At 41.4% G+C, this 8410-nt stretch overlaps 1 long non-coding RNA gene and 1 pseudogene across 2 annotated transcripts in view; one reads left to right on the top strand and one right to left on the bottom strand.

Annotated features, from left to right (window-relative positions):
* Positions 1–8410, top strand: part of LOC126403734 (NACHT, LRR and PYD domains-containing protein 14-like) — a 152391-nt pseudogene that overhangs the window by 94326 nt on the left and 49655 nt on the right.
* LOC126403750 (uncharacterized) overlaps positions 1–8410 on the bottom strand; it is an 89400-nt gene that overhangs the window by 69696 nt on the left and 11294 nt on the right. The window contains exon 2 of one of the 2 annotated variants that reach the window (XR_007571357.1): positions 5609–5866. This is a non-coding gene — a long non-coding RNA (uncharacterized LOC126403750). Of the gene's footprint in view, positions 1–5068; positions 5867–8410 lie in introns of both variants that reach the window. The other variant, XR_007571356.1, reaches the window with a different exon arrangement.

Below are 8410 nucleotides of genomic sequence, written 5' to 3'. Positions count from 1 at the left end.
ATTATACTGATCCACAATGAAGTCTATTTGTCTTGTTCAGTGGTTTAATCCATTGACTGTGGCAGAGCAATGTAGAGCTAAAACCTTAAAGATAAATTCTGCAGGATCTTCCTTCAAAACAGTGTATAGACTCATACAGAAATAATCCCTCTCAATCTATCAATCTATCAACCAATCAATCAATCAATCAATCAATCAATCAATTTTGTTTATGAAACCCAATACCACAAATAACAATTTACCTCAAATGGCTTTCCAGCATACGACATCCCTCTGTCCTTTGGACCCTCACAGCGGATAAGGAAAAACTCCCCCATAAAATGGTTGAAACCTCAAGAAGAGCAACTGAGGAGGGATCCCTCTTCCAGGACAGACAGACGTGCAATAGATGTCGTACAGAACAGATCAACATGATAAATGAACAGTCATCCGTATGACACAATGAGACATAAAGAGAGACAGAGACAGAGAGAGATGCAGGACAGACAGTAATGATAATAGCTTACAACAACAATCATTTAAGTCATAATATTACAATAATAATTAAAGCTGCAATTAGCTGTGATCGGGCCCTCGCTCTCCCGTGCCACTGTGGGGGGCCAGCAGCACGCATAACTGAAGAGGTTATATGAAAACTCAGAGAAAGTTAACCCTGAGATGAGGGAAACTCTGGGTTGTCCGTTCCAGACTGAGAGCTAACTTAAAGTCTGGGTCAGTTACCATGGTGTTGGTGTTTATCAATATAAAAATATGGCATTTCCTGTTTCCACAAGGGGGCGCTATGAGTTAGAATGAGTATGAGAATAGGAGGTGTGCAGGGTGGGGCTCTTGTCATGTGCAGAAATTTTGAAGTAGTTAGGATGAAGTATGTGTGAGAGAGAGCTGCATGAATATGCATGACGATGCATCAAATATGGCGGCGCCATAGCGGCCATGCTCCTTCACATACAGAAGAACTTTTAATGACTTTTGATCAGCATGGACTCAGAATGATCTGTACCAAATCTGAAGTTGATTGGACAAAATCTGGTCGAGGAGTTCGTTAAAATACAACGTTGTGGAAATCACAAAATCGGTGCCAAAATGAGAAGTTTAAATCAAAATGGCCAGCTTCCTGTTTGGAGAAGACCATTGGTGGCAGAGACTTTTTGGTGCGTCTGGGCAACTTACACATATGTACAAATTTTCATCTTCCTACTCCAAAGAAACCCCTATGGGGAGGTTTTTTTTTTAAATTTCTAGGGGGCGCTATAGAGGCATTTTGTCCCCCCCATGGGTGACGCCCCAATCAGATGCAAGAGCTCGCCATTCTTGACCTGTGTGTCAATTTTCATGAGGAGATGAGGTCGCTGAAGCCATCAAAATGCCAAATGTATTTGGTGGCGAGGGAGGCGCCATAGCAGCCACGCCCCTTGACATAGAGACAAGCTTTTAATAACTTTTTATCAGCATGGTCTCAGGATGATCTGTAAAAAATTTGAAGTCGATTGGATGAAATCCCTAGGACTAGTTCGTTAAAATACAACATGTGGAAATCACGCCAAAATGACAAGTCAAAATCAAAATGGCCGACTTCCTGATTGGAGTAGACCATTGGTGCCAGAGTGTTTTATGTGCATCTGGACAACATACACATGTGTAGACGAATTCGGCGAGCGATTTGTGTATGCCGCCATCTTGCGGCGGCGCCATTGCTGCGGTGACATGTGTCAGTCATCAATTCATTATGCTGTCATTGTAAACTGACTCTCTACAATGACAGCATCATGAATAGCTGGATTGATGATGTTAGACAGTGGCCTCCGGTAACTGATGAAGGTATCTTAAATGAGTACTGATATTAATATAGAAATTAATCATTTGTTTGAGCGATAAGCAGGAAAGATTAGAGTAATAGGGAGACAATAGACTGTTAAGTTATTGAAGGCGATCAATATTGATCGTTTTGCATTGAAAATAGCGCCACCTGCTGGTCATTTTTGGTGTGTCAGTTACAGGGGCCAGTCTATACCACCCCTATCAATTTTATTTCCATGAGTGTTATGGTGTTGGCACAGTGCCAAATATTAAATTAGACGGCCACCAGAGCGCCATCTAGTGGCAGATCGGTAAGTCCTTCGTCAGATATCCTCAGGAGGGCATTGACAATAATTATACCATGTTTCATGTTAATCCGCCCAACCGATGTTGAGATATAAAATACTTCAATTTAAAGAGCGCCACCTTGTGGTCATCACCCAAAATTTTGCACAGAGCCTCAGGGGCTCACGGGGAAGGGGTAACCTGAATTTCATGTCATTCAGATACACCAATGTGGAGATATGCAGCACTTCCTGTTTAGAACAAAATCTGCAGTAAGTTGTTATTTAATAACTTCAGTATTTTTTTGAATATCAAAATTCTTTTAATAAATTTTTGTCGGGATGGTCCACAGATGCTGTGTGCAAAGTTTCATGGCAATCGGTGAAATTGCCTGGGAGGAGTTCGAAAAAGTAGGTTTGCAACATTTTGCAAATTTGTGGAAAAAAACAGAAGGCCGAAATGGGCGTGGCCTATGCCACAAGATTCAAAACAATTCACTGAACGTGTGGATATAAGGTTTTTGAATGTGCAATATGGGAGTTATGAGCCAAAACGCACTTTCCTTAAGAATAGCGCCACCTAGTGGTGGAAATTCAGGACGACAATAGATTAAAAAAAATTTCGCCAGGTGTGACTTATATTCCAAGTTTGGTGAGTTTTGGGGTATGTTCAGACAGTGAAAAATGCGATAATTTTGGCGGAAGAAAAAAAATAAATAAATAAACAGGAGAAAAACAATAGGGACCTCGCAGGTCTGTGACCTGCTCGGGCCCTAATAATAAACAGCGCGATTACAATAGGGTCCTCTCAGACGACTTTGTGGTCGCTCGGGCCCTAATAATAATAATAAACAGAGCAATCACAATAGGGTCCTGACGGACGACTTCGTCGTCGCTCGGGCCCTAATAATAATAATAAACAGCGCAATCACAATAGGGTCCTGACGGACGACTTCGTCGTCGCTCGGGCCCTAATAATAAACAGCACGATTTCAATAGGATCCTCCACGGATGACTTCGTCGTCGCTCGGGCCCTAATAATCATTCGGAAAACAATAGGGACCTCGCAGGTCTGTGACCTGTTCGGGCCCTAATAATAATAAACAGCGCGATTACAATAGGGTCCTCACGGACGACTTCGTCGTCGCTCGGGCCCTAAAAATAATAAACAGCATGATTTCAATAGGGTCCTCCACGGACGACTTTGTCGTCACTCGGGCCTTAAATGGACCTGCATTTGTATAGCGCCTTTCTAGTCATCTAGTGACCACTCAAATCACTTTTTACACTACGAGTCACATTCACCCATTCACACACACATTCATACACTGGTGGCCGAGGCTACCGTACAAGGTGCCACCTGCTACTCAGTTTTTAACACACTCACACACCGATGGAACAGCCATCGGGAGCAATTTGGGGTTCAGTATCTTGCTCAAGGATACTTCGACATGCAGCCTGGAGAAGCCCGGGATTGAACCACTGATCTTTCGATTGGTGGACGACCCGCTCTACCTCTGAGCCACAGCCGCCTCCTGCTGCTGCTGTTGTCATTAATCATACTTCTACTGTCATTATGCACATATGATTATTGTCACATCCACATACTATCATATATTGATATATACCTACAACATAGGCCTTAATAAACAGTGTGATTACAATAGGGTCCTCACGGACGACTTTGTTGTCGCTCGGGCCCTAAAAATAATAAACAGCGCGATTTCAATACGGTTCTCCGCGGACGACTTTGTCGTCACTCGGGCCCTAATAAACAGCGCGATTACAATAGGGTCCTACGCAGATGACTTCGTCGTAGTTCGGACCCTAATTACAGCTATTGTGGTACAATATGTTGTAGGTATATATCAATATATGATAGTATGTGGATGTGACAATAATCATATGTGCATAATGACAGTAGAAGTATGATTAATGACAACAGCAGCAGCAGGAGGCATCAGGCAGGAACACGACAGCAGCACAACCACACACGTCACACCATCCAGGCACCGCTGTGATACGAGGTAGCCTGCAAGACAGTGGAGCACAAAGGCTCCGGAGGAGAAGCCGAGTTAGTGACATGCAGTAGAGCCGAGTTAGTGAGATGCGTAACAGGACATGAGTGTTAGCAAAGGAGAGAGAGAGAGAGGGAAGGAGAGAGAGAGTTAGCAAAGGAGAGAGAGAGAGAGGGAAGGAGAGAGAGAGAGAGAGAGAGAGAGAGAGAGAGAGAGTGCTCGGTGATCAGCAGGCCCACAAAGTCGAGTCAGCCATTGGACGACCACCCCGTCAAACCAATACTCCTGATCTGCACCAGGACATCAGGGTTAAACGTTAGGGGAGACTCAACAGAAATGACAGATGGGATATCTAAGTGTTTTCTCACATCCTTCCACACCAATAATGTGTTGTAAATGATTATGTTGTGATCAAGGGAATTTATTTGGTCTATATTATTGATCAAAGGTAGGGATTTAAGTCTTCTGGGGTAACATGCTAGAGACTCAAGACTAAGCCATAAAGCTTCTTGCCTATACGTAAAGCAGTCTGACATCATTTTGAGCTGAGCCGACCAATAGTATAATTGTAAGTTAGGGAGAGATAAACCTCCTAATTCCTTCGGTTTAGTAAGTTTGGAGAACTAAACCCTTTGGTGTTTGTTGTTCCAAACATAATGAAAATGAAATATCAGAATTCAATGACTTAAAAAATGCCGGCATCAGATAACATGGAAGATTTTGGAATAAGTAGTTTAATCAGGGAAGGATGTTCATTTTAATAACAACGATGTCAGTAAGGAGGTCCATGTCTTCAAATCCATCTTAATTTTTTGAGTTAATGGAGAGTAATTTGTCTCAGATAAGTTATTCAAATCAAGAGTGATGAAAACACCCAGATATCTGAGACCCTCATCCGTTATTTGACATTGTGTTCATCCGTTAGTTGACAACAAGTACACTTGTTACTATAAATAAGTGCAATAAAACCTTCAGCAGTAAAAAGCCAGTGCTTTATCAATACATGTGTTCAGCATGTAGAAAGCCATATTTCAATCTGCTCTGTCCCTCATTCACCGACGCTATGGTTTACAATCATGGTTTACACAAGCACATCACACTAGTGGGACCAATAGCAAATAATTAAAGACAAACTAAAATGAAAGCTGTGTGTATGTAGTCTGTTTAACTTAGTTTGTCACTTATCTTAAAATGTACCTGAGACAGCCTACCTGTGGACTGAAAATGTCTGGTGCATCAACATTTTCTGGTTTAGAATCCGGCCCAGTTGAATTTGTAATTGAACAGCCCTGTTTTAAACACTTGATTTCAACTTAAATTTACCCTCATGATTCTTTAAATAAGTGATTTGTGTTTGGCTGCACAACATGAGTTAGTGATGATGGAGCCACTGGTGGAGCTGGCAGAGTTTAAGAGGTGAAGTCACTACATCTTTATTGAAGTAGCAGCACGTTGTCAATGATATTTATGAGAGCTGTTTTTCACTTTTTGTATTTTCCAGTCTTTAACCTGCATCCTGTTGGGATCAGCACAATAACACAATGACAAAGTCACTCTACTCAGTTTAGGGCAAAGCTCATTGATCAGGACATAGTAATGTTGAGCTACACATTTAACACCTGAACACATCTGATTGTTTTATTAATGATTTTTATCTACATCATTTATTCTTTATTCAGACTGAGGGGCTGCAGTTTGTCAGAGATCAGCTGTGTTTCACTGGCCTCAGCTCTGAAGTCCAACCCCTCCCATCTGAGAGAGCTGGACCTGAGTGACAATGACCTGCAGGATTCAGGAGTGAAGTAGCTGTGTGATTTTCTGGAGAGTCCACACTGTAAACTGGAGACTCTGAGGTCAGACACCATTTTTTACTCCTGTGCTGAGATTATTATGATGTGAAAGTTGTGTTGACACTAAACTGCAGACATCAGGCTGATATTTCACTGATCCACAATGAAGTCTATTTGTCTTGTTCAGTGGTTTAATCCACTTACTGTGGCAGAGCAATGTGGAGCTAAAACCTTAAAGATAAACTCTGCAGGATCTTCCTTCAAAACAGTGTATAGACTCATACAGAAATAATCCCTCTCAATCAATCAATCAATCAATCAATTTTATTTATGAAGCCCAATACCACAAATAACAATTTGCCCCAGATGGCTTTCCAGCATACGACATCCCTCTGTCCTTTGGACCCTCACAGCGGACAAGGACAGACTTCCCAAAAAATGGTAGAAACCTCAGGAAGAGCAACTGAGGAGGGATCCCTCTTCCAGGACGGACAGACGTGCAATAGATGTCGTACAGAACAGATCAACATGATAAATGAACAGTAATCCGTATGACACAATGAGACACAAAGAGAGACAGAGACAGAGAGAGATGCAGGACAGACAGTAATAATAATAGCTTACAACAACATTCATTTATGTAATAATATTACAATAATAATTACAGCTATTGTGGTACAATGTGTTGTAGGTATATTAATATATACCTACAACATATTGTGGTACAGTATGTTGTAGGTATATATTAATATATGATTGTCACGACCAAACAAAGGACCTGAACCCAATTGCACGACTCGAGAGGCAAAGTACAAAATCAAAGTTTATTAAACACAAAATGAAAATCACTCTCGAAAGAGGAAAAACTTACATTAAATCTAAGAACAAAAAATGATCTAGGAAATAAACACTAGACTAAAAAACAAACAGAAAATCACTCTACTGAGGCTGAACTATCACTGTGAAAATCAAACAGATAATAAACATGAACAAAGTATCAAAATAACAAGACCTGACAATGGCAATGGCAAAATGGCATGGATATGACGCTGGTTCTCTGACACGAAGGACAAGACGAACTGGCACAGGACAAAGGGAGACACAGACAATATATACACACAGGGTAAGGGCACAGGTGGAAACAATCAGGGGCGAGGCAGACAATCAGACCAGCGGGAAAACACACAGGGGAAGGAGCAAGTTGCCTGAAACGAGGGGAGAGTTAACTTCCAAAATAAAACAGGAAATCACGAGACAACATAGACACAAGACAAACTGATTAAATTAAATTAACAACATTTCTTGGTTATGACAATGATAGTATATGTATGTGACAATAACCATATGTGCATAATGACAGTAGAAGTATGACTAATGATAACAGCAGCAGTAGGAGGCATCAGGCAGGACCACGGCAGCAGCACAACCACACACATCACACCATCCAGGCATCGCTGCGATACGAGGTAACCTGCAAGACAGTGGAGCACAAAGGCTCCGGAGGAGAAGCCGAGTTAGTGACATGCAGTAGAGCAGAGTTAGTGAGATGCGTAACAGGACATGAGTGTTAGCAAAGGAGAGAGAGAGAGAGAGAGAGAGAGAGAGAGAGAGAGAGAGAGAGAGGGAAGGAGAGAAGGTGCTTGGTGATCACCAGGCCCACAGAATTGAGTCGGCCATTGGACGACCACCCTGTCAAACCAATACTCCTGATCTGCACCAGGACATCAGGGTTAAACGTTAGGGGAGACTCAACAGAAATGACAGACGGGATATCTAAGTGTTTTCTCACATCCTTCCACGCCAATAATGTGTTGTAAATGATTATGTGGTGATCAAGGGAATTTATTTGGTCTATATTATTGATCAAAGGTAGGGATTTAAGTCTTCTGGGATAACATGCTAGAGACTCAAGACTAAGCCATAAAGCTTCTTGCCTATACGTAAAGCAGTCTGACATCATTTTGAGCTGAGCCGACCAATAGTATAATTGTAAGTTAGGGAGAGATAAACCTCCTAATTCCTTTGGTTTAGTAAGTTTGAGGAACTTAACCCTTTGGTGTTCTTTGTTCCAAACATAATGAGAAATATCAGAAGTCAGTGACTTAAAAACGCCGGCGTCAGATAACATGCAAGATTTTGGAATAAGTAGTTTTATCAGGGAAGGATGTTCATTTTAGTGATATTGATCCTTCAGAGGAACGATGTCAGTAAGGAGGTCCATGTCTTCAAATCCATCTTAATTTTTTGAGTTAATGGAGAGTAATTTGTCTCAAATAAGTTATTCAAATCAAGAGTGATGAAAACACCCAGATATCTGAGACCCTCATGCGTTATTTGACATTGTTGTCATCCGTTAGTTGACAACAAGTACGCTTGTTACTATAAATAAGTGCAATAAAACCTTCAGCAGTAAAAAGCCAGTGCTTTATCAATACATATGTTCTGCATGTAGAAAGCCATATTTCAATCTGCTCTGTCCCTCATTCACCGCCGCTATGGTTTACAGTCATGGTTTACACAA

This window comes from Epinephelus moara, chromosome 17 (genome assembly GCF_006386435.1).
Source record: "Epinephelus moara isolate mb chromosome 17, YSFRI_EMoa_1.0, whole genome shotgun sequence".
Taxonomy (NCBI): domain Eukaryota; kingdom Metazoa; phylum Chordata; class Actinopteri; order Perciformes; family Serranidae; genus Epinephelus; species Epinephelus moara.
The sequence above is the reverse complement of the archived record's forward strand: the minus strand, read 5'-3'. Positions and strand labels throughout refer to the sequence as shown.